Source organism: Mercenaria mercenaria, chromosome 7 (assembly GCF_021730395.1).
Source record: "Mercenaria mercenaria strain notata chromosome 7, MADL_Memer_1, whole genome shotgun sequence".
Taxonomy (NCBI): domain Eukaryota; kingdom Metazoa; phylum Mollusca; class Bivalvia; order Venerida; family Veneridae; genus Mercenaria; species Mercenaria mercenaria.
In genome coordinates this window covers 2,952,894-2,979,963 of record NC_069367.1, presented here as the reverse complement: position 1 = coordinate 2,979,963, position 27,070 = coordinate 2,952,894, and the positions used below count along the sequence as shown (strand labels likewise).

Here is a 27,070-nt window from a genome sequence, read left to right as displayed (position 1 = left end):
AGAATAATCGACACTTTGCTATAAACTGAGCTGTCACTGGAATTTATGTATGGAAGTAGCCATTGACACACGATATCAATTATAATCATTTGGTCAAAAATACACGTTCACAGATGAGACGCTGACTTATTTATCTACACATGCTGCTTGAGAGATTATATCATTTATGCAGGAAATAAACTCTGTCAAAAGATCCTATGGAAGCAAAGAATGCAACTAAACAGAATAATAGCTGACTCGGTTTGACTGAGTCTGTTTTCAATTGAACTCCGTCCGATTATACACATCCGCCCTGCCGACAGTAACACTTTTTTGTACATACTGTAAGTGATGAATCTGATAATCACTTTGGAATAATACCCCAGCCCATTCAACTTTATTTAACACGTTTAGCTGTGAGGTAACGCGCACTTTGCACTGGGGATAAAACAAAACAATCCGAGAGAAAGTTCATTGTCATGGCTGCAATACTAAATGGATAATATCACGATGTTCACATGTTTAAACACAAAAAAATATCCTAAAATGTAAATAAATATGTTACTGTAAAGTGATACTGAAAAAATACTGAAGGTTTATCAATCTACTGTTAAAGCAATATATATCAATATAAACATATAAACCTATACATAGTTTGACTATTAATTGTTTTTTACTTTAGGATATTCCGCAAATTGAAAAATTAGAATTTCGCTTAATGAGGTAAAGTAGCTCAATATCCTTCCGCTGTAGAACTCGTGCATATTTCCCGATTCAAAGATAATAACCTTTTTATTAGTTAGGCATCTACACGTATAAATATAATGTAAATATAATATTTTTTTCAATAGCCTGAATAGACTTGACAATACTGAAATAATAAGAAGAAAAATAGTGCAACAACATGAACTGAATTACGTCACACATCCGATATGAAATTCAGGCGTCAGTGTATAGAAAATTATTGACGTTTCCGGTACCAGTGTAACTGAACGGGGGAATAGAAACGAGTATGTAGTAATACTCGAAACAGCTTAGGAAATCCAAAGAGACAAACATATATAATAATAAAAATTCAAATGATATAAAATGTAGATATATTTGCGAGTATAAAAGCTACACTGAACTCTATCTCAACAATGCATTCAAAGAAAATGAATGGAAATATTCTGTATTAGATCTATGTATCGTATTCAACTCAATTTCCGCAAAATATGTATTTTCAAATCAAAGACATATACCGAAATAATGAATGCGAGAGTGTCGTTAAGCACTGTTATGCGCAAAACATGTACACTGTTTTTTTTCTCTCTGTTTTTCGCCGCCATGTTTATTTCAGATAAACAAAAAAGTGATTGTACTTTTACCTGAGGCTTACTGATAAATATATATAATTCCAACTTAATAAGTTCAAGGAAGCGTAATGCAGCGTCATCAAGCGGAACGTTTAATATTACGTTTGACATCGCCTGGCTGTTGCTACAGCTTTTATGCTAAAGGTTTCATTTAGGTTGTTTTATTATGTATTTATCATGATGAAGGCGTAAGCGCCGAAACGTTGATAAAAGATAAATATTCACGTGTTGTTGTTGAATTTTACCATCATAAAGATTTCATTTCGCATCCAGTCTTTCCTCATAACTAAACAATAAATTCATAAAAAGAGTGGATATATCTACTGCCTACTTAAATGTTTTCTGATATATTCTTTTCCGACAAAGCTAAACTGAACGCCTTGAAGCAAAAAAAATGTTTAGGAGTGAAAATATGGCTAAGATTTTGTATAACCGTTCTTTATAAATATGCGTGACTTTTTTTATTGTGGCTATTGTTTTGTTTCAATTGTTTGTTTTTAATTTGAAAAACGTGATTCTTACAGCTGGGTGTTGCCGCTTAACTACTATCATTTTCAACTTCAGCTTGAAACAAAACCGGGTGATATGAATAAACTGAAGTATAAACTAGAAAAATAGGTGCCGTTTCCAAACATTAACGCAAAAATCTAGAAACCGGCCGCCCGAAAACAAGACCTCTCTGGGCCTGTTTTAAAACGGCACTATCAAAATATAGAAAAAAACGGCAAAGATTAAATATGAATAAAAAAGGGGTAGTGATAAATAAGGGTATATAACAATGAACTTTTTCGTTTCATATTTTAATCATATTTGATTGTTTTGTTGCATACATAAAATAGTACAAGCAATCTTTTTAACACAAAAAAAAACAAAACATATGGGGTCGGGCTACACATTATTTCAACATCGGCATATTCAACCCTTCCCACAATGTTAACTTTCATCTTTTTAAATGAACATTTTCAACCATGGTTAACAAAAATGTGCAATTTATATTTTGAAATAATTCCAGTTTTGAAACTTCAAATACAACTGACCCGTGAAAATAGTCTCTTGTCTAATTCACCGAGTCAAATATCACCCCTACTTATTATGTTGGACCGAATGACAAATAGAATGGAGCGCTCGCCCGCCAATCGAGCGTTCACAGGTTTGGTATCCGGTGCAGTCACTCTATTCGTGACTAACAGTACTCAATGGGAGAGTTGTAAGTCACTGTGGAAAAAGAGTTTAGTGCTTCCAAAGAAAAGATAGAATGTTGACGAAAACAATTATTATTCCTGACTAATTCTGAGTTTTAAGTTGGTCGAAAGATGCATATTCAAAACGAGATGAAGGAAAAAAGACGTAACGTTTTAACTGTGCTTAAAGGTCCAAATTTACATAGCATCCTAGCGTGAAAATGAACCCGTTAATCAAGGAATTGTACAATCTTATTTAGTCAAAACAATTGCAGGAATATTTTCAGAAAATTAAAAAAAAGAATCTTTAAAGGAGAGAACGAGCAGTAAAATGTTTAATAAGAAGCATCTATTTTTCATCACGTTTTTCTGTGTGTAACATGCATTTAGATATCAAGTGTGACAAAAAAGGAAATAAATCGGAAAATAGCGTACAAAATTAGAATACGCTTAAAATTAAATTTATGTTGTTGTATTTCTATGTGATTAATTATTCTTCTGAAAAAACTATTATTGATAATAGAACATTATTTCTCTATTTGTCTATCATTTGTATAGCAACAATTAAAATGCAGCAATATTCTATCTACACATACATACAAAAGTGAAACCAAGGTAAATGATATAATTATTTGAATTTTTGTACTTAAGGTTCAAAGGCCTTAAAATCATGGCTGGTGATTTGGTCGTTTAAAAAATTGTTATTAGTACTGTAAGTATTTTCTCTGCTACATTTCTTTTCTTTCTGTTTATTGAATGTTATTAGTCTATTTAAAAATCAAACTATCATTTGTGTCCGTTCCAAATAAAATATCCTTATTTTTATTGTTTTATTAAATAATGACAAGTATGTCTTTTTTCTAACTTAGGACCGAACAGGCTTTTCAGTAAGTTTACAACACCTGATATTATATCCAGCATATCACAGAATTTAGTATAAATATATCTGATAAACCGTTTATATATGATTGTTTCTAAAATTATAAATACTTTTACGAAAAGCGAATTTTCTTATTTTACATTCAGTAAAGACCTCTTCTTAGTCCTCCAAATGTATTTACTCCACGGATCATTTCCTTATTTGATTTAAATTTTATTAACTAGATATGTAATGGGTTATTTGTTGTTTACTTTATATAATGGTTAGAACTACTGGTAATTGATTATTACATTCCTTGATTTTATCAATGTATATTTCTAAGGTTTTGAGAATTATGCCAGATTTGAATATGTATCAATAAATAAAATAACACTTACCAGTAATTATATTCTCGTACTATAGCTTTGAGGAATCCAACTTGTATTAAACATTGACTTCGAACTGAATATCATCAATAATAATATACCTTTAATATATGTTTGAATATTCTGCATTGTATTGAAAATTAATTCCGATTTGAATATCGCCAATAATCATATTTCTTCACTTTGTCTATTGTATTGCAAATACAATCCAATTTGATTGTTAATGATCACAATATAACCTAATCATCAATAATAATCGTCCTTCAATTTATCTTTGAATATTCCAAATCATGTTGAAAATTAAATCCGACCTGAATTGCACGTTCACTCTGTCTATATATATATTCCAAATTATATTAAAAATTAGATCCAGTTTGAATAAACAGAAATAATTATAATCAAACCAACTCACAAATAATTTATATTCATTCACTAACTTATGTGTATTTCAAACTCTGTTGAAAAATGAAATCCAATTCAAATATATATCGATTATTTTAATAAAACCTACTCACAAATAATTATTCTCCTTCTCTATATATTCCAAGCTGTATTGACTCTTTAATCTTGATTTAGTATATAAACTAAGCATGTAATAATTTATACCACAACAACTCGCTTGCGATAATTTCAACTTAAACCAATAGCAAGTAATTTCCAGGTGAAATAAACTGTTATAAACTTTTCTAATAGCTATTTGAGAAAAACGTTGTGCATTTTGGTTGTTCTTCATATTTGAAAAACAGAAACACTTCAATAGCTTTAAAGCTTTCAAAGATTCCATTTTTGTTCACAATACCTGAAAAAAAAATATCAAACGTATACAAATGTATAAACATGTTTAAGGAATGAAACACTGAAACCATAAAGCGTAGTTATGTACACTGAATATAATAAAGGCGATATATTGCCTCAATGCATCGCTTTGTCGTGAAATACAACTTAATTAAAATAGACAGTATCAAATATATCCAGAAAAAAAACAACAAATAAAGGAGTGCAGAGAGGTACTGGTCCAGGAATCCTTAATGGCACCAAACCTCTATTGTAATTCTCAAGAGTTGACTATCTAACGCACTCACGTAATTATACTAGTATGCAAGTTATTTTAGGCACAAAAATGTTAGAGTTAGTGTTCTGATTAACACACCTAACGCTTCATATATGCAAGTAAGCGATTCCATTACGTAAAACATAACGTTTCTTTTTTGCAATTCTTTATGTAGGTGCAAATACAATAACAATGCAAAATGCATGGTACTGCTCAATTTCCTCTATATCTACTGACATTTTTAAGAGCCGTTGTTCCTTTCGCTAAAAGATGTAAACATGTATTCAATATCAACTTTTTTCTTTCAGCCGCGCTTTAAATACAAGTGTCAAATGATGCACCAAAATATCAGCTTTTAGCATTAATTCGATTACCTTTGTTTTTTTTACTATAAACTTTAATCTAATCATAAATAAAATATCATTTAAATGCATATTTTCTTAACTTAAAGTATGTGTTAATTAATTAAATAATCACACTCTCTTACACTATCTCTAAATATTCTGGAGACTGAACAAGCTGTTATTTTTTTATTTGTTTGTTTTGTTTATTTTTAAAATTATGGAAGTTATTCATACATAAATATAACACCCATATATTCATAAATGTTTTAATGACTAATTTAAGCATATTGTTCTTACGAGGGGCGTTCAATATGTAATGATACTCCGTATGTAGTTCCGTAACCATTTGTTATTTTTAGGTGCGGTTTTCGGCACATTATAGAGCAATTTATTGGCAACACAATGATATATCAATTATAAAAATTGGTAGCTTCAAAGTTAAACTATAATCATTTGAAGAAGGTGAGCTCTGGTATAGTAGACAATTTTATGTCCAAAATATTAAGATTGTTATACGTAATTCCTTGATTATTCTATTCAACAACTAGAACTATAGTTAAATCTTCAGTTAAAACAGATAAAACAAATCATGATCTTCACAAAAAAGATATAAAAATTAAAATAAAAAAGTTTATGACAGTTTTAAATTGAGTGTGTTGTGTATATTTTTACTCGAAAAATGATAAGGTGAGTACAATAAGCCTCAGCAATTTTGTCGGGCGCGATAATCACCGTTTAAAAAATTATTGTTATTTTAAGTTGATACTAGTACCTTAATTCTCGATTGCGAAACTAGTTCTTACAGTTTTGATTCATCGCTCTCAACACCCATTCCAAATGGAATCAACCTCGAGTTTAGAGTTTTTAGCTGTGTTGTAAAATTAAAAATGTAATAAATAGTTTAAAACAAATGCAAACGCATCGCAAATTGCTGTACCTCGTAGAAAAATGATAGATTTTTGTAATTTTACAAGTTATTCTATTTTTCTGAGATTCTGGATGCCCAGAACAAACCAAAATAATAATAATGTTCTAGTATACCAGAATACACCTTACTAAAATGATTATATTTTCACTTTGAACCTGCCGATTTTTATAATTTATATATCATTGTATTTCCAATAAATTGCTCTACAATGTGCCGAAAACCGCATCTAAAAATAACCAGCGGTTACGGAACTACGTACGGAGTAACATTACATATTGAACGTCCCTCGTATGTCAATTAGATAAAATACGGGCGTTTTCTTTTCATTTGAATGTCAACAGTTAACGGGCAAAAAGAAAGTTCTTGACTTACCTGACATTTTAAGTTCCGTAGTATATTAACAAGGATTTTTAATAAATTTCGCGTTAAGAAATTCCTTTATATGGAAAATTACTTGACAATGATATTTACAGGCAAATAATGTCAGTAATTTCTAAAATATATGCAACTTCTTATTAAGCTGAACACGTGCGACTAGCATTCTTTGGTTTGTTCCTTATGTACAGATCCTTTGATAATTTTGTCGGGCGGCATATAAATGTTATAGGGAGAAATATCGAGTCTTTAAAACATGTAGTACGGACATCTGCTTTAAAGCATTTGGTTTGGAATGTCATGCAGTGACATAAAGAAAAATAATTTATTAAAATAAACTTAATGTTGGGATACACCCCTCGCTCCACTATCCCTTCCAACCATAACAAGTCTTAACAATGAACACATCTTTTTATATAAAACCTTAAAAAGTAAAAACAATATTTTACCTTAACTTACTGACACTGCATCCATCTATCCATCATGTTTGGGGCGAATTGTGTTGTCCTTGGCTGTACTTCCATTATGATAATCTATGTGAATGGAAACATTTTTGAAACCATTTTTAACTTCAATAGTGCTCAATGGAAATAAATCAGCAATCAGCAATTATATTCCGTTTCTCCGAATCATGTCATGTTCTTGTTACAGATGGTTTATTTTTTATGTTATGGAAAATGATTTCTGTGGAGATGGACTGTATTTCGTTATTAATATAATTCATCTTGATAGGAAAAATGGGAATGGTTAACCGCCTCGATAGTATAGTGATAGAGCTTCCTCTTCGAGTGCGGGAGGTCGTGGGTTCCATCCCCGACCGCATCATACCAAAGACGTGAAAAATGGTACGAGTAACTCCCTTGCTTGGCGCTCAGCATTAAAAGGGAAATTGGCCTCTTCTCTCATACCCTCGAGGCGATGGATTCCATCAGGAATGAGGTATCGAGAGTGATTAATATAAGTTGTATAACTTCCTTTACAACCGGCTTAAAAAAAATTATGTATAATTGAATATAATTCATGTCAATAGAAAAAAAATCTAGTCTGCACTCGAATTTCAAAATCGAAATTATATCAGCAATTCTATTGTATATACCATTTCCATGCCACTTTTATGTACATACTGGTGTTAACACTGTAATGAAATTTCGAATAAGTTATTCGCTAAACATAAACTATTCTCAGCATTAGCTTTATTCATTTTATTTATGTATATCTGTTGTTTATTTATTTTTTTTTTTTTTTGGTTTATTTTATATATGATTTTAAATAGCTTTATATGACCCGTTTGTTCTTTGTGCAATAAACATATATCGGATGAGGAACAGAAATCTTCCCAAAAACACATTAAAAGTAAAATTTATGTATGTTGTTTATCTACAGATATTTCTACACGTTCGAATCGATTTTTTCTCTAGAACGTAGAATTTGATTAAACCCTTACTTTTCCAAACTTCAAAATATACTAAGATAATTCAGCAAATAAAAAAGACAGGGTCCAGTGCTTGTTTTCATTTTTTTAATACACTGATATGTAAAATTTGGACCTCCTGCAATTTTTCATAATTAGAGTGCACTGGAAAATCTTAACGTTTGTAACATTTTCGCAAATTGAAATTTTGTTCTACAATGTAGATTTTAAGGAAAATTCTTAGAGTTGTACATCAATGAAGGTTGACCTATTATGTGGTGAAATAAAATGTATAGGTCCGTGTGTTTATTTTTTTTAGATATTTGACCATGAATAAAGAGAACCGCACATTTCGCGCTAGTTTTAAGAAAATAGTCTAATTTATTGAACGTTTCGATGTAATAAAATCATAAAATAATTTAACAAAGATAAAATAATTCAACTATCGCAACTACTTGAAAAATCTGCTAAAGCTAAAACTGATTAAAAATGCAGAAATTTTACATTCTATAACGTTACATTTACTGTGTATAGCAGCAAGCAGATTATTTAATGCGTACCTAAAATTCAAAACAGTTCAATATCCTTGTTTCGTCAGATTTTGATATGTTTGCTAGCTAGACGAGATGTAGACACTGAAATGTCAAGTTCGTATGTACAACACTTTTGTTAATTTAAGATGCAAATTATTTGAATCGTGACAAAGATATACTTTAAACTATATCTTTAAGTTAATTCTGCACGTCTGATAAACCAGAAGTGATGGCGTATCGCCATTTATCCGGAAAAAAATATAGATTAAAGCGTGGATTTGGCGTACGGAAATAGAAATAAATTTATGAAATTATTAGAATTTAAAGTTTTATTTGAGAATAAATCGTTGGATATTCGACATAATACTTTATTCTTTTAATTCAGTTCTCTTAGAAACGAATGTCGCTTGATTAGTAATTAAAACAAATAAACTTTATTTTATTTTCAAACATAAAGTAAAAGGTGAAATAATGTCAAACAAGCAACCAATACAAGAACATAAATACGGAAAGTATGGACAGCGCTCGCTTTACAAGCTAACACTATTGCGACTTGAAATTTTAATTCAGACAGACAGCGAAAATAGTCTCCTTTTAAAAGAAAAGGAATTATTAATATCGTAAGAAATGAAATGACCGGTTACATAATATCACTATCCGTATAAATTGAGTTGTAAAAATACGCCTTATATTTAAATAATTTATATATCAGAATATAATAGCGTGATTGTAGTGTTATATTTGATATGTATAGTTTAATCAATACATAAAAGTGTTGACATACACGATTAATCCGTTATTTAATATTGTCGTTGATTTACGATTTTAATTATTTTTTACCGAGTGCTGTTATCATTTTTGATGTCAATTAGATATTAATCTATAATTCTTAAACAATAAAATATATAGAGAGAGAATAAACAACTTTACTACCAGTGTGCTTCGTCTTCTATACATTGTGTTTACTAATTTTATTGCCATTTGAAAAAGTAATTCATTAAATAGTAGCGAGCAGATTATTACATGCGTACCCAAAATTCAAAACAGTTCTAGATTGCCATAAAATGTTTAATTGTGAATATATTATAACGTATGTCAATTGTTATTTAATACCATGACCAGAATGCTATTTTATGTAAACATTGTTTCATGTTTATATATACAGAAAGTGTATAGTAAAATTTCATTGAGTTTTTGTACATGTAAAGTGTCATAATTATGTATTTCTATTGCCACAAGCATAGTTTCAGAATAAACTGATGAAAAACAATACCGATGTTTTTTAATAACCCAGTTTTGTGTAAATTGTTAACAAGAGATTACCTGTAAGTAAAATTACGATTTTGAAAAAAAAAACATAAGTTATTCTGTTCCATGTATGGTATGTAGTACAATATTATTCCATTTTAAACATGTTCTGTTCAATACTGATAAAATACATAATTATGACACTTTACATGTACAAAAACTCAATGAAATTTTACTACGCTGTTTTTTATATTTTGTTTAATCTGAAAACTTGGAGGAAAGTAGTATACCAAACATGAAATTTCACTTACACTTATTCCATGAACCAAAGTTTAACATGATCGAACATTTTGCTTTATTTCATTTTATTTTACCAAGTATGTTCACTGCTGCAAACATTTTGCTTTCAGTTAATAAATCAATGAATAAACTTCTCCAAAACACAATATACTTCTTTTCGGTATATAATTGTAAATGTATTATCATCCAATAATGTACTTGGTCAAAATAGAAAAGGGGAAGCTCTACATGTCACCGAACATGACGAAAGTAAAAAATGTTGCAGGCTCGCTTTGATTGAGCATGTTTGTGGACGGTGGTGGTAAGGAATTCTTACACACATATTTAGATATAATAATGTCTTTGCCACGCCTTTGGATAAAAAATAAAAACATGAAATTGATCAGTCTTGATAATTGTTTATTATTTTATTATTTCTTACGATGCCATACTTGTTGAGAAAAGACGGATACATTAAGTAGCTTAAGTAACTCGGTATATAACTAAACCCTATTTGGAAATCGACCTCCATAACATACAATCAGACGAAAACAATAGCATTTAATTAAGACAAAACCGAAATCTTGATAAGTGAAAAACTATTTCTGATAATAAAACATTGTTTACCTATTTTTCTGTTATTTGTACAGCGAAAAGTAAAATGCAGAGATATTTTATCTAAACATACACATAAAAATTAAACCAAGGTAAATGATAGAATTATTCGTATTTTTTGTACTTAAGATCCAAAGGCCTTGAAATTCTTGCTGATGATCTTGTCGTTTAACATATTGTCATTAGTAACATTATTTATCTATTTATCTAATATTTGTATAGCAAAAATTAAAATGCAGCAATGCAGCAATGTTATATCTTAACAAACAAACAAAAGTGAAACCAAGGTAAATGATTCGTATTATTCGTATTTTTTGTACTTAAGATCCAAAGGCCTGAAAATCCTGGTTGGTGATTTTGTCGTTTAATAAATTGTTATTAGTACTATAAGATTTTTTCTGTTACATTTCTGTCTGTTTTATAAAATTTATTAGTCAATTTAAAAATCAAACTATTATTTGTTTTCGTTCCAAATAAAACATCCTTATCTTGAATGTTTTATTAAATAATGACAATTTATGTCTTTTTTCTAACTTAGGACCGAACAGGCTCTTTCAGTAAGTTTACAACACCTGATACTATATCCAGCATATCGCAGAATTTGGTATAAATATAAACCTATGTTTCTAACGCTATAAATACTTTTACAAAAAGCGAGTTTTCTTATTTTACATTTAGTAAAGACCTCTTCTTAGTATTCCAAATGTATTTACTTCACGGATCATTTCCCTATTTGATCTTAAATTCTAGTAACTAGATATATAATGGTATATATGTGGTTTACTTTATATAATGGCTAGAACTAAGGGTAACTGGTAATTACATTCCTTGGTTTTATCAATGTAAGTTTCTAAAATTTTGAGAATTATATCAAATTTGAATATCTATCAATAATTAGAAGAAAAATTACTCACCGGTATTTATATTCCAATACTATAGCTTTGCACAATCCAACTTGCATTTAACATTGACTTCGAACTGAATATCATCAATAATATACCTTCAATATATGTTTGAATATTCTGAAATGTATTGAAAGCTAAATCCGATTTGAATATCGTCAATAATTACATTTCTTCAATTTGCCTGTTGATATTTCAAATTGTATTGGAAATGAAATCCGATCTGAATGTTAATGGTCACAACATAACCTAATTATCAATAATAATCGTCCTTCGCGCTATCTTTGTATATTCCGAATCATATTGAATATTAAATCTGACCTGAATATCACGTTCACTCTGTCTATGTATATTCCAAATTATATTTAAAAATTAGATCCAATTTGAATAAACAGAAATAATTATAATTAAAGCTGCTCGAAAATAATTTATATTCCTTCACTAATTTATGCATATTTCAAACCCCGTTGAAAACTTAAAATCAATTTGAATACATATTAATTATTATAATAAAACCTGCTCACACTTAATTATACTCCTTATCTATATCTATATATATTTCAAACTGTTTTGGCGCTTAAATCATGTTTGAGTATATAGTCTAAGCAAGTACTATTTTATGCCAAAACCACAGTCACTTTTTAGCGATGTTTTCAACTCTGGTCAATAAGAAATAATTGCCAGGTGAAACAGATTGTTGTGAAAATTTTTGATAACCGTTTTAGGAAAATGTCTTGCAAACTGGTTGTTGTCCACATTTGAAAAAAAGAAATACTTCAATTGTTAAAAAGCTTTTCCAAGGTTCCAGTTTAGTACACATTATTGCAATACCTGAAAAAAGAAAAATGTATCAAACGGATATGTACATGTTCGAGGATTGTAACACTGAAACCATACAGCGTATTTATGTACATTGAAAATAATAAAGGCGATATTTTGCCTAAATGCATCGCTTTGTCGTAAAATAAAACTCAATTCAAACAGACAGTGTAAAATATATCGAGAGAAAAAAAAGCACAAATAAATGAGTGCAATGAGATACCGCCCCAGGAATCCTTAGTGGCAAAACACAAATTTTCTAACACACTACCGATGTGGTACCAAAATTCCTGGACTATGTGTTCTGATCAAAACACCTAACAATTCACATATATACAAGTACGCAATTCTATTGAGGAATATATAACGTTTCTTTTTGCAATTTTTATGTAGGTGAAAACACAATAGCAATGCAAAATTAACGGTACTGTTCAGTTCCCTCTATATGTATTGACAATTTCTAAGAGCCGTTGTTCTTTTTACTGTAAGAAGCAAACATGTATTCAACATCTAATTTCTTTTTTCTGCACCAAAATGTCAACTTTTAGCATTTCTTCTATAAGCTTCAATTTTTTTCTATAAATTTTAATCAATTTTGCATTTAGAACTTCTGTTGGAATCCCAGTTATATGGACAACTAACCTGACAATGATATTTACAGGCAAATATTGTCAGTAACATTTAAAATATATGTAACTTCTATATAAGCTGAACACGTGCGACTATTATTCTTTGAATTTTCTTGTTCCTTATATATAGTGTCAATAATTTTGTCTGGCGGCATATAAATGTTATAAGGAGAGGTATCGGGTATTCAAAACGTGGAGTATACGCATCTGTTTTCAAAGCATTTGGTTTTCATTCAGTAATATGAAGAAACTGATATATTAAGATAAACTTAATGTTGGGATACACCCCTTCCCCCACCCAGTTTAACCCATTTCAAGTCTTAACAATGAACATACATACTTATTATAGTATCAACTAATCAAAGCTTAAAGGGTAAAAACAATGGTTTACCTTAATTTACTGACACTATTTGCATCTTTCTTCCCGCCAAGTTTGAGACGGCTTGTGTTGTCATTGGCTGTAGGTCTCGTGTGATACAATCTAAGTGAAAGGAAACGTAACAATTATCATTTTTAATATTGCTCAATGGGAAACAGATCAGCAATTTTTTTCTCTCTCTCCGATTCAAGCCATTTTCTGGTTACAGATGTGTTTGGATCTTATTTTTTATGTTATGGAAAATGGCTTCTGTTGAGATGGACTGTATTTCTTTATCAATACAATTTAAGTCAACAGATAAAATTCTAGTCTTTTTTGCTAGACTGAAAAAATTTGGACCTCATGTATCAATGGAATAATCTTAACTTTCGTAACATTTTCGCAAATAAAATGTTTTCTCCATTATGAATTATAATGAAACTTCGCACAGTTGTAAATAAACATGTGCCTATAATGTGGTGAATTAAATGTAAAGGTCCGTATGCTTATTTTTGAGCTATTACATCATAAAACAAGAGAACCGCACATTTTACGCTAGTTCTAAGTCATTATTTTGAATTGTCGAAAGAGTCAGATGTTTAAATATCATATTTTATTTTTACAAAGATACTAACAGTGCCATTATAATAGACCTATTCACAGGTTGTCATTAATTCATAAAATGAGTTTCATTTCCGTACGCCAAAGCCATGCTTGATTCTATGATTTCCGGATAAATGCCCTTACGCCATCACTTCCAGTTTATCAAATTCAAAGATCTAGTTTTAAAGTACATCCTTGTCAAATTTCAAATAATCGGAATCTTATATCAAGAAAGTTTTGTACAAACGAATTTGACATTTCAATGTCTACATCTCGTCTAGCTAGCAAACATATCAAAATGTGACGAAACAAGGATATTTAACTATTTTGAATTTTGGGTACGATTCATGTAATAATCTGCAGTAAATGTAATGTAATAAAATGTGAACTTCCTGGGTTTTAATCAGTTTTGACTTTAGAAGATTTTGCAAGTTATTGCGATAGTTGAATTATTTTATCATTGTCAAGACGATTTACGCTACAATGAAAATGAATAAATATCATTTTAATATGCAGCAAGTACCAATCTTCATTTTTGTTCATTTTTTGAGAATAAATCGCGGGATATTTGACATGATATCTTTTTTTCTAATTTAGTTCTACTATTTAAAGCACAATGAGTATGAATAAAGAGCGCCATTTGATTAGTAATTAACAAATAAATTTCATTTCAATTTTCAAATATAAATCAAAATGTGAAATAACACCAAACAAACAACCATTGCAAGAACATAAATACGGAAAATATCGACAGCGCTCGCTTTAACGAACTAACTACTTGGAATTTTAATTATACAGACAGTGCAAATATAAATAAAATCTGGAAAGTACATCCCTCGGATGCACCGAAATCAAGGCAAACAGTGAAAATTGCAGACTCGGTTTGATTGAGTCTGTTCATGAGCAGGGTTAGGGTTAGGGTTAGGGTTCTTTACAAAAAGGAATTATTCATATCGCTAGAAACGAAATGATCGGTTATACAATAACACTATCCCAGTTTAAATTAATCAAATAAAAAAACTGAGACATACATACCACAATATTTAAGGTTCTAAGGGCACAGTTGTAAAGCTAAGCCATGTATTTCAATATTTTTATATATCAGAGTACAACAGCGTGATTTAGAGTTATACTTGATATTTATAATTTGATGAATACATTAAAGTGTTGAAATACATGATTAATCCGTAATCTGATATTGACATTGTTTTACCATTTTAGTTATTTATTTTTACCGCGTGTTGTTTTCTTGACTGATGTCAATCAGATAGTAATCTATATTTCCTGAAACAAAATATGTACAGAATCAACAGCCTTACTACCAGTGTTGCTTCGCCTTCTATACATTTTGTTTACTAATGTTTATTGCCATTAGAAATAGTATTTCATCAAAATAGTAATTAAGTTCTAGACTGCCATAAAATGTTTAATTGGGCATATATAATGACAATCAATTGAAAGCGTATGCCTTGGTGTTGTTCTTTAGTACCATGATTGGAATGATATTTTATATAAAAAACAAGGAAGAATATCCAACAATATAAACATTGCTTCATGTATATATATTGAACCTAAAACGGAGTTATTTGATTAAACGCCTTTTTTATACAATGACTATATTCAATGGCGTTGTAAATAATAATAATAATAATAATTATTATTGTAGCAATATCACTAATGACAATAATAATAATAATAATAATAATAATAATAACAGCCATGTTGTAACAGTCATGACCGCACCTTTCACCCTTATTCAGTAATAAAAAACTGTCTACTGACATTAATCTTATATTGTGTAAAAAAATAAAACCTGGAAAGTACATCCCTCGGAAGCACCGAAAACAAGGCAAACAGTGAAAATTGCAGACTCGGTTTGATTGAGTCTGTTCATGAGCAGTAATGGAAAATGCAACACTGCCCACGCCCCCTAGCACCGGCTTAAGCAGTATACAATCTTCAAATCTAAATGAATTGAAATCAATGATTCCGAAGGACCAGAAAATATAACAACACTGAGATGAAGTCGAGGCGACTTTTTACGGCCAACACACAGCACTTAACAACCGCTGTTGTGAAGTAAATAAAATCTGGAAAGTAGATCCCTCGGAAGCCTTTTATAAAAACGTTTTATGCGATGACGTGTCCATTTTTGCAAGCATAGGTGGATGGTATTCTAGTCGGTATAATTAACACCAATTGTATCTTCCAAATTGTTAAAAACTAAATCCAGCTACTCGCCACTAATTATATTTCTTCCCTTCATCTTATCATATTCCAGGTATTAAATTAAATCCTGTTTGAGTAAATATTGATTAGAATGAAATGAACACACAAATAATAATATTCCATCACTATACGTACATTTCAAATTGTCTTGAAAATTAAATCCAATCATTATCATATCTATGTGCATGCCAGATTCAATAACACTTTTGATTTAACTCTATCACTACATCTAGGCATATTCCTAACGGTGCTGAAAGTTAAATCCAGCCTGAATACTTTAATATATAATCTTAAACATGTAATACTTTACTCCAAAAGCAGAACCACTTTTTCGCAAAACTTTAACTTTTGATGTATTACAAATTGTGAAAAGACTGGGAAACATTGTTTTGTGTTTTAGCCGAGCTGCTAGTACATACGTTTTGGCTAGGAAAACTGGTCATTTGCAAACTAGAAATATTAAATTGTGGGTTGTTTAATTAAATAATGACAAATCTCTTTTTTTAAAATGAAAGGCTATTGTTTTGAATTTTGCAAGATTTTCATTTTTAAATAAAACACCCAGTTGTAAACCCTCTATTCCTTAGTGCTCATAACCACTGATTTAATTAACTAGCTAAGAAAGTTTTCCGTTTTTCAGCAGTGAAACAATGGACAGTTTGATCAATATGATTTTTTTTAATCAAAGTTCCCTAACAAATCAACAATAGAATGTGATTTAGTTAGTAACGCTCAAAATCATGTAAAAAATCTCCTGAAACCCTCTTTACGAAGGAAACAAGAAAGATCTATTTACCTGCAAATAAGTTAGAAACATTTAAAACAAATGTCACTTTTACATTAGCTGTAAACGAAATATAAATCAGAAAACTAATATTCTTTGACATTTTCTGACCCTTGTCTACAGTCTTGATAACCCCTTGTGTCTTAGAAAATTATCAAGAAAACTTATAATGTACGTTCAGCCTACAGTACGGAAATCAGCTTTCAAACATTTGTTTTGGAATGCCATAAAACTGAGAGGAAGCAAATTCAGTTAGGTAATCCCGCTAATCACCCGTTACGCGACTTAGAAGTAAATACATTTCTTTATTATAACATAAACGATCGAAACGTTTAGTTTAAAAATAGGAATAAAAATCTACCTAATGTATATGAAACCGTGTACATCCTTTTCATTTGTATTGTAATTGACATAATTACACAATCAAGGTGGATGAAAACGTAACCAGCATTCACTTCCAAATTGCACAGTAGAAAACAATGACCTGCTACTTCTATGCCTGTCTTCTTCCTTTAATTTACTGACGTTGTTAGGATCGTTATTATTTCCTGAAATAAAGATGATTTATGTTGAAACTGGCTGTATTTTAAAAACTAAACAATTTAAATGAACGGATAAAATCCCAGCATACACTAGAAGTGCAAAATGAAAATTGTTTCAGTCACTCTAATATTCACTTTGTTCCATTACTCCTTTGTATAAATTCTTGTTGTAAACGTGATGTTCAATAATTACACCTAAATAAAGACATTGAATTGACTTTCTAAGTGTTTACATATAACTGTGATAATTCAACATTCGATCTTTAACCTTCAGTCGGCTCTTGGTGCAGAATCAATGTGTTTGTCTAAGTTCTCCGTTTAAGTGAAGAATAAGTTATGTTTTTAAGCTGTGTTTTTTCTTTCAAAATATCATCTGCATATGGTCGGTTTGGTATCCGGTAAAGTCTTTCTGAAAATATTTTAAAAGAAACGGATCATAGTAGCTTTTTAAAATATTATTTACAATAATGGCTATAAAATAAATGAATGTGTGAGGACTTATCAAGATTGACAATTTGACAACCTCTTGCAAATATATTTTAAAGCTTTCTACTCAAGCATTCTAATTTACGTAGAAAAAAAACATACATTTTTTTATCCTTGAGTAACAAATACAAGTAAAATTTTATGTTTTGTCTCCTGCCAGTCAAGATAATGTATACAGACTTAACATTCCCGCTTCTCATTAAATAAAATTCTCCCTTAAATTAACATTTTCACTATTTGATAATTCTATGTTTTATCATTATTCGTACACTACAGTAACAATATATTTGTAATGTTTTTCTTCCAATTAATTAACTGTATGCCTTTGGAGTTATGCAAACGAAAGCCTTTATGAAAACAATTCAGAACCACAAAATAGTCATTCTTGTTTGTTTTAAACACGAATTTAACATTTCATGAACATATGATAATCACTTACTGAATGTTTTAATAATTCCTTCCCTCTCCTGAGCTAATAGCACTAAGTAATAATTTTGGACTTAGAATTTGGCTGAAAGCGTTCAGCATCTTAGATTTGCTATATAAACATACAAGAATTTCGAAATTAAGCTACTGCATCATATTGTATGTTATCATTAGATAAATAAGCACGAATAATATTCCATAACCACACGTAGTTTTTTATTCTTCATCCTTAAACAACTATTAAATATTAATTCTTAATGATGCACTCATTTTTCAATCATAGTATGTTACCATTGCTACGTTTACCATGAAATTTAAGTTATCGCATCTGTCTTTATTTCAAGTAAATACACTGAATAAAACACATTTTCTTTAACGATTTATGAATGACAAATTTTTAGCTTTTTGTTCTCCTTCAATCAAGATCATATTTAGAGACCAGATGATGTGCGTACTGACTACAATACTGTTAATCTAAAGTTTCATGTTGCGCCAAAGACAAAGCAACAAATCAATAATTCTACTGTTTTACCCTTGCATTCCAATAAAATTGTAAATGTCACATGCTGCATTGTAGATTTATTTGTTTGTTTTGGGTTAAACGCCGTTCAATCATATAACGGCAGAACTCAACATTTACGCATGCTAAAAGTACAAAAAGCAATTTAGAGACATCCGCAGATGTATTCAAATGGCGGCGGTGAACATGGAACCTTCAATGATACACGTGTTAAGGCGTGTAATTCCATGAAAAGCGGCGTTTGGTCCTCAGATAAAATAAAGGGTTTGCCCCAAACGAGAAAACTATGAGCAGAACTAAACAAATTGGAATTTAGAAAGGGGATCTGAGGCTATGGATCCTGCGTATCACGTGATCTGTCAAAAGACAAAATCAAAAAGCAGGCACCATATCCAAGGTGTGATTAAACAATACCCAAGGCTATGAAAGCGGGAGTATTGGAACCATCCAGGCCGAAATAGTAATGTTGAGAAACTAAACAGTACCAATAACACGACATAAAAGTCCTGCTGAACGATCTGAGAAGATCGAAATATAAGTTGTATTTATTTTGAATGGTTTATGTATTATTAGAAAACGTTTAATAACAAGTTCATATACGCTGTCTTGACTCTTTTCACCCGATTGCAACATAAGACTCACTAGGTTGTATCCTTAGTTGAGATAGTTTTGTCAAAACATTGATCGAATCGGCGAAACTTATGATAGATTATGTTTGTTGTCACAAACTTTACATGCATAGACACAATTCATATGCAGACTGGAGGGATCTGAAAGTTTGATTCCGTTTTGCGTAATGTCATATTGTTTGTGAATATATACGATTGTCCTGTTTCATCTTACGGTTATATTAATGTAACATCTACGGTTACTGTCCGCTTCATAGATATTAGAATATTTTTTCTCCTTGCCATTTTGTCTTACAAAAATATTCTGCCTTGACAGGATACAATCTTTTCAAAATATATAAGGAATGTTTAGATTCTCTAATACAAATATATTTCTGCGTATAAACTTCTTGAGGTAACTATTTTTCGCTGTTAGAATTTGTCTTATCGTCAGTGTCCTCTCAAATTGGATGGGTTTGAATGAATAAAAAAAATTATGTCGATTCCCTTTTACACAATAATCTATCCAGTTTAAGTATATACATTGATATGGAATACACAAAGACAACTAAATGATGAATAATTATCAATGTTCAGAGTATGTTCAGAGTATATTGCTTTGTGTCTTATAGTGTAAACGTGTCGTTGATACGTCCATTTTCAAAACATATTTGGAATATTATGCAATAATGAGAGAAAACATTAAACTTATAGTTTAGGTTAATCTAATTTTGTTAATATTTTGCTGTGCAACATTTATAGTCATAAGAAAACTTTTCATTTATCAATTAAAATATATCATGACAATAAAATTATTTATATTTTATCGCATTTCCTTTTTATGACAAAAATATTAACAAATATATATTATTCTGAATAAATTGACACTTTCAGCTTCTTAATATAGTATTTTGTTAAAGATACGTTTTAATTTTGTGTACTTTCATGATTATATAGTAAACAAGAATTATGGACATTATAAACAGACTCAGTCAAATTCTTGGTTGCAGTCTTTGCTTCCAAAGCATCTTTTTACAGATTTTATTATGGATATTTTAATCAGCATTCATTTCAAATTTTAAACTTATGTACAAGCTAATCTACTCCTTCAATGCTGTTTGACGCTGTTCTGGTGCTTACTTTCCGTTTTACAGAGAAAGACTGGTGTTGAAATTGAGAAGTACTTCAATCATTTAATCAATCCTTTATTTTCACAATGGTCCCGAGTTAGATTCTCGGTCTTCCTAGACATTACGTTATTTACATTATATTTTATAAGAGTAATTATGAGTAATACTTGTCTTCTTAGAAAGTGATTTCAGCTATATGTTTAGTTATAATCACACAATTAGTTAAAAAAAACAGTAAATACCAATTAATACCAAAACTGAATTGAATATGAATTGATTAAATGTGTGCACCGTAATTTTGAAAAGTGAAGGTCGGTTCTTAGTTTTTTATCTTAAAATTTCTGGTAAAGCAAAATTGCCATAGAAAAGATGTTGCTAGTGCAAAGGATATAATATTATAAATATTTTTAGTCTATCAATATTTAAAAATAAAAAAATATGTTTGTTTTTTAATTCAATGAAGATCCTGGATTGCACGCCACAAATATTGATTTTTAATGTATTTTCTTTCTTTTTGTTTTGTTTTTATTGACAACTGTATTTATAAGATGTCCATTTTGACATTTTTATGCTCTTACTCTAATGTCATTGAACTGTTGTTTTTTTTTTCTAAAATATCAGCTAGTAAATTGTTGAAACGAAACTTAAGATTATATCATGACATGGAAAAGTAATAAATGCTTTTAAAGTAAATGAAGAAAATGTTTCATTTTTTGCAGATCTATTAAAATGCAGATGTTCTAATTTTGACATAAACTATATATAATGACTAAATATATATATCTGCACTACGGATCTATTCCAAACGCTATGAAGGAATGTTCTTCTTTTCAGCTGAAGCAAAAAATAATAACAAAGAAAAATATTTATGATTATTTGATAAGAGTAAAAATATGGCTGAGATATTTTGTTAGCATTTGACCTATTCATAAATAACCTTCCACCGTTTTTATTGTCCTATTGATAACATGGTCGGTGCATAGAATGTTTTAATCTTCGGTTGATTTTCGGTACATTCCGTACAGTGTGCGGAAAGTAACCAGCAATTAAATGGTTTATGTGTAAAGCTAGACTAGCCACTACACTGATAATAATATATTTCTACATTTTTCCTTTTTTGATGAATTTAATTTCATAGAGACAAAGTTAGTCTATTTTACAGATTTTCACAGAGGAATGATGTTGAAATTATGATATTGGACATAGAATATAGACTGGCTCAGTTCACTACATTTAACCATAAAAATGTAAAAAAAAAAGATATATCATAGTCTAGGAGCTAGTCTAGTGTAAAGCGTGTAAACGATAGTTCAGTGGTCATTGTCAATAGGTTGAAACCCGGCGGCATAAGATCGAAACCGTGTAGTGTCTGTATGTTTTTTTCTCACTTATTTTAACAAACATTTGGCACATGTACATTTTTATCAAATATTTCCTCCATTTTATTTTTTCAAGTATTTATTTTTATTTCTTTCTCTTTTTAAATTTCTCAATTTTATATTTTTATATTATTTTTTATTCACAGTTTCTTTCAGTATATTGCAAATTTCATAAATATAAATTACAACAAGATAAATTCATCATTCAGTTTCGATTGCTAAATTTTTAGTGCGAAACACTTTTTATCGTGAAGCCCGTGAATTTCAATTTTCACGTATCCCTTTTTAATTCAAAACATATAAATCAAATGAACAACTAAAAATGAAAATTAAAAATGATCTCGCTTATGGGCTCGAACCAGCGATTTCCCGCATACGAGCCATGTGCTGTAACCACTGTGCCACCGATACGAACGACGAGTATGTGTTTCACTTACAATACTTATGATATTTAGACTCTTAACCAAAATTTATTTCCGTAAAACATACGGATAGCATCGAAGGTGGGTCGGATATTATAATATCGAATGCACAGAGCGTATAATGAATGCACATTTAACAAATAATAACACAATATCAGTATGTGTTTTTTGTTGTTGTTTTTTTCAAATTTGAATAACGTAAATATTATAGCTGTATATACCCGCTAAATTGCTGTCATTTTCAACTTTGGCTTGAAACAAAACCGGGTGATATGAATGAACTGATGTATAAAATATGAAAACTCGGTGCTGTGTCCAAACTCTTACGCAAATACTAGTATTTAGAACCTAGGTCCCCTAAAACATGACCGCTCAGTCTGTTTTATAACGGCACTATAAAAAAAAAAAGGGCGGGGGGGGGGGGGGGGAGAGGAATATAAACGGTAACAGTTAGTATGAATAAATAGAAGAGTAGTGTTAACAATGAACTTTCGTGTTTTAATTTAATCATATTTGATTGCTCTTTGTTTCATACATAAATAATACAAGCCTATTTTTTAATACAAAAAATAATTCCAGTTTTGAAATTTCAAATACAACTGACCCTGTGAAAATAGTCTCTTGTCTAATTCACCCAGTCAAAACTTACCCCCAACTCTCATGTCGGACCGAATGGCACACTGGTTGGAGCGTTCGCCCGTCAATCGAGCAATCATAGGTTTGTTGCCCGATGCAGTCACTCTGTCCATGCCTAATATTTTTTCAATGGGACAGTTGGAAAAGAGTGTGCTTGTAAAAAAGACGCTGACGAAAATGTGCGTAAAACCCCCAAAACATTATGAGTCATGGCTAATTCTGACTTTTAAGTTGGTCGAAATATCTTTCTAGTTTCTCAACAGCTTCCAGTTATGTCACGGCCGTCTGTTTACATAACCTATCTTCATAGTTTCTAACCAGTAGGCACTCTCCGTAAGAAATTGACAACTTTCCAACTTCATGGAGTGCTGCGGCTAGTCGGGCTCAAACTAACATGTCCGGTTCCGAAGAAAATTGTATTTAACTATTTATGAAATACAATGTAGATGAAATGGGCTTAAACCAAATACGAACAATTATTTAATAATGCAACAAGCCGTAAAATAAAGGCTGCAAAAAAAATCCTACAAATATACAATTTGTGAACTTGGTTGAAAAATGCGGGGGAAAAGACGTAACGTTTTAACTGTGTTTAAACTCCCAATTTTTATAGCATCGTAGACAAGGAATTTTATAATCTTATTTTATTACATTTCAGGAACATTTTCAGAAATTTAAAAAAAAAAATCTGTGGAAGAGAGGACGAGCAGTAAAATGTTTAATAAAAACTATTTTTCTTTCATTACGTTTTTGTGTGTGTAACATGCATTCAATTTACAGGTTTGACAATAAAAGTTGGAAAGAAATCGGAATATGGCTAACAAAATTAGAAAAACGTTTTAAATAAAATTTATGTTGTTGTAAACTCTTTTTCTTTCTTTTCTTTTTTTTTTTATTTTTTAATTATTTTTTATTAATTTATTGTCCCTAAAATACAAGCAGTTCTTTCTGAAATTTTGATGCACAAAATCTGCGCGTGAAAAGGGGGATAGGGAAACATTTTAGATAATACATCGAAAACAAAGTCGGAAACCCCCTGTATTTTTTCGCTCATTTTATAGTAAAATTAATTTATATGATAATTTTATTTTTTTTGTGTTTTTTTTAATCTCTGGGACAGTTTTTACACACTACGCAGAAAGATGTTGGCATGCTTTTTATATAAAGTAAGCATTCCTTCGGCGAATAATCGGAGTATATATTTGAAAATTACATCAACGTATAGGTCTCAACGGGCTTCATATATCAAATGGAAAATAATTACTTTTTTTAATTGAATGGACGCCCCGATACAAAATTAATCGCCATTAAAAATACAATGTCAGAACTATTTATGGGCGGGCTAAAAGATGTTATTTCTACGTCATTTGAGTAAAACTTGTGCATTTGACCTTTTTAATAATTATATATCGGTTTAAGATCTGATTTTGCTCTTATCTAAACATGTTATCAAGGATGCAACTCTTTTAATTCCCGCTCATTACGCCTTCTTTACCTTAAATTTTAAATTACTAAAACGAATAGGTGGCTTTCATATCACATTTATTGATATATGCCATCACATTTTTTAACATAGGCTTTAAATATTTCATGTGATCATGTAATATATTATAAAAATGCGTTTGTTTTCACAACTGCAATGCATTTTAATCAGAATAAATTTGAACAATTGCTAAACTTTAATCAAATATATACTACATTTAAAGTAGGGATTACTTAAAAGCTGGTCGTTACATATTTTAATCGTGTGTTGTTGTTTTGTTGTTTTTTTTTGTTGTTTTTTTCCAGTTATGCTCGAGTACGCACACGCTTAAGGCATAAAATGAAAAATGTTGCACAGATGTAAAGGGTACAGAAACAGAATGTATGCGTCTGCGTGTATGATTTAATTTTTTTTTTTTTTTTTTTTTGGATTTAACGTCGCACCGACACATGATAGGTCATATGGCGACTTTCCAGCTTTAATGGTGGAGGAAGACCCCAGGTGCCCCTCCGTGCATTGTTTCATCACGAGCGGGCACCTGGGTAGAACCACCGACCTTCCGTAAGCCAGCTGGATGGCTTCCTCACATGAAGAATTCAACGCCCCGAGTGAGGCTCGAACCCACATCGATGAACCTTCACATGCAACTTCTCTAGATATCATTTTTTTTTCGGCGTAGCTGTATAACATGGATTTTGACCTACATTCTGTAGTAATTGGGGCACGAAACAGGTGCGCGCCGAAAAGATAAATCATTTATTTCTGACTGTTAGATAAAATTGAATATCAGAAAGCACATATTAAACAAGGGATATTTCGTAATCTTATCGCCTAAAACTAAAATGATTTATTCGAACTCAAAAATCTGTAGTAATTTTTCATCGCAAGATAAATCAAAAGTAAACTTCATCCCCGTTTCGTAACTCGCTTACAAATGAATGTGTGGCTGGTTGTAACTGTAGAGCCAGTGTACCTGGTTTTTTTGTCACTGTACAGGCTTTAACACATCCGTAAAATTTATGTTCTTTGTGAAAATAAGACAGAAAAGTTAATAATTCTATGTTATAATTTCATGAAACTGAGTTATTCCTAACTATTTGACGCCGAGGTCGTTCCCCACTGGGCTTCGCTCTGGTAATTGCAGGCGAAAACAATAAAAACACCAACGTTGGCCAATAGGTCAGCTGAAAAATCTTAAATTTAATGAAAATAATGAATATGCAAACAACACAATGTGCAAATTAAATTCCATCATAAATATAAGTATTTACCTTTTACTTTACAAAAAGATTTCAACAGTTACTGGAGATATTATGCTAGTGGGTTAATTATGGGGCATTCTGACCCAACACGAAATTATTTTAAACTCATCAGCACAAAATCATTTTCGACCTTCTACCACTGAAAGGATACCTACTGATCATTTACATTTGTTGCTTTAATAGTTGAAATATTTTCAAATGAATAATGTGTTCATACATGCATATCCGATTTTTTTCTGTCTGTACATTCTGTTTAATTCTGATTATTCCATGCGCTAAACAGTATTACCTCTACGCCGTTTGTCTTTTTTAAAGGCATTTCTTGTTAAACCTAATCTCTAAAGTAATGTTTTTACGTATTTTTACTCAGTAGTAAAATACAGTGTATTATCATAATTTAAAATGAGTAAATGCCATAAACTCAAGGCGAAACAAAAGTTTAAAATTCTGGATGCTATTTCATTCGATAATTTGATGTACTATGACCTATAAAGAGTAAAATTTATTTATTTCATAAGTAATCTGGCTAAAATTTAGTACCAGCCTTCATTGACGGACACCTCATTTAGTGACTAGATAATTATTGATCGTGGGCAGAATAGTTTATAAGACTGTTGGCAACCTTAAAATATAACCTTCGGCTATCTGTAAGTCATCTGCTATAGTATTACTTTTTTTATTTTTGTTTACTTTCTAAAAGTGGTTTTAAGCTGCGTTTGTAATAAATTTTATCGCAGTAAACTGCGTGACTTACCTGTTCATTTCCATACGCTATGTATTTAAGATGCCAGTGTGTAGGTAATTTTGTTGGTCTATCCGTAAAGCTTAATCTGCAAGTGTTTCAAGAATGCATAGTAAAGTCTATTACCTTGATAGATAAGGGCATATTGTATTTGGCAGGTAAAATTAAAAAATACCCACCAATGATTATATTACTTCACTATGTCTATGTACACTCCAAATCTAATTGAAAATTAAATTCGATTTGAATACATTTTTTCTACTTCACGTTAAATTAATTCCAAAACCACAACAACTTCTTCGAAATTTTATATTAAAGTCTATAAATTAAATAGAAAATGGTATATTTAATCTAATAATTAGAACTACTCGTACACACAAATAATTATTTTACTTCACTATATCTATGTACATTCCAAATTGTATTGAAAATTAAATCCGATTTGAATGCAATTTCTAACATATGTAACACTTAATTCCAGAAACATATCCACATCATCACAAGCTTTTCCGCAGGGATCAAAAACAAATAATGGAAAGACGCGAAACGATTGTTAAAACTTGTCC

At 30.3% G+C, this 27,070-nt stretch overlaps 1 long non-coding RNA gene across 1 annotated transcript; it reads right to left on the bottom strand.

Annotated features, from left to right (window-relative positions):
* Positions 1-1,897: 1,897 nt before the first annotated feature.
* LOC123555130 (uncharacterized) lies at positions 1,898-27,070 on the bottom strand. Its single transcript, XR_006687198.2, has 8 exons — positions 26,898-27,070; positions 26,517-26,592; positions 17,679-17,819; positions 17,230-17,416; positions 13,286-13,375; positions 11,459-12,277; positions 6,908-6,991; positions 1,898-4,559 (listed from the first exon to the last, which is right to left on the bottom strand). It is a non-coding gene; the product is annotated as an uncharacterized LOC123555130 (long non-coding RNA).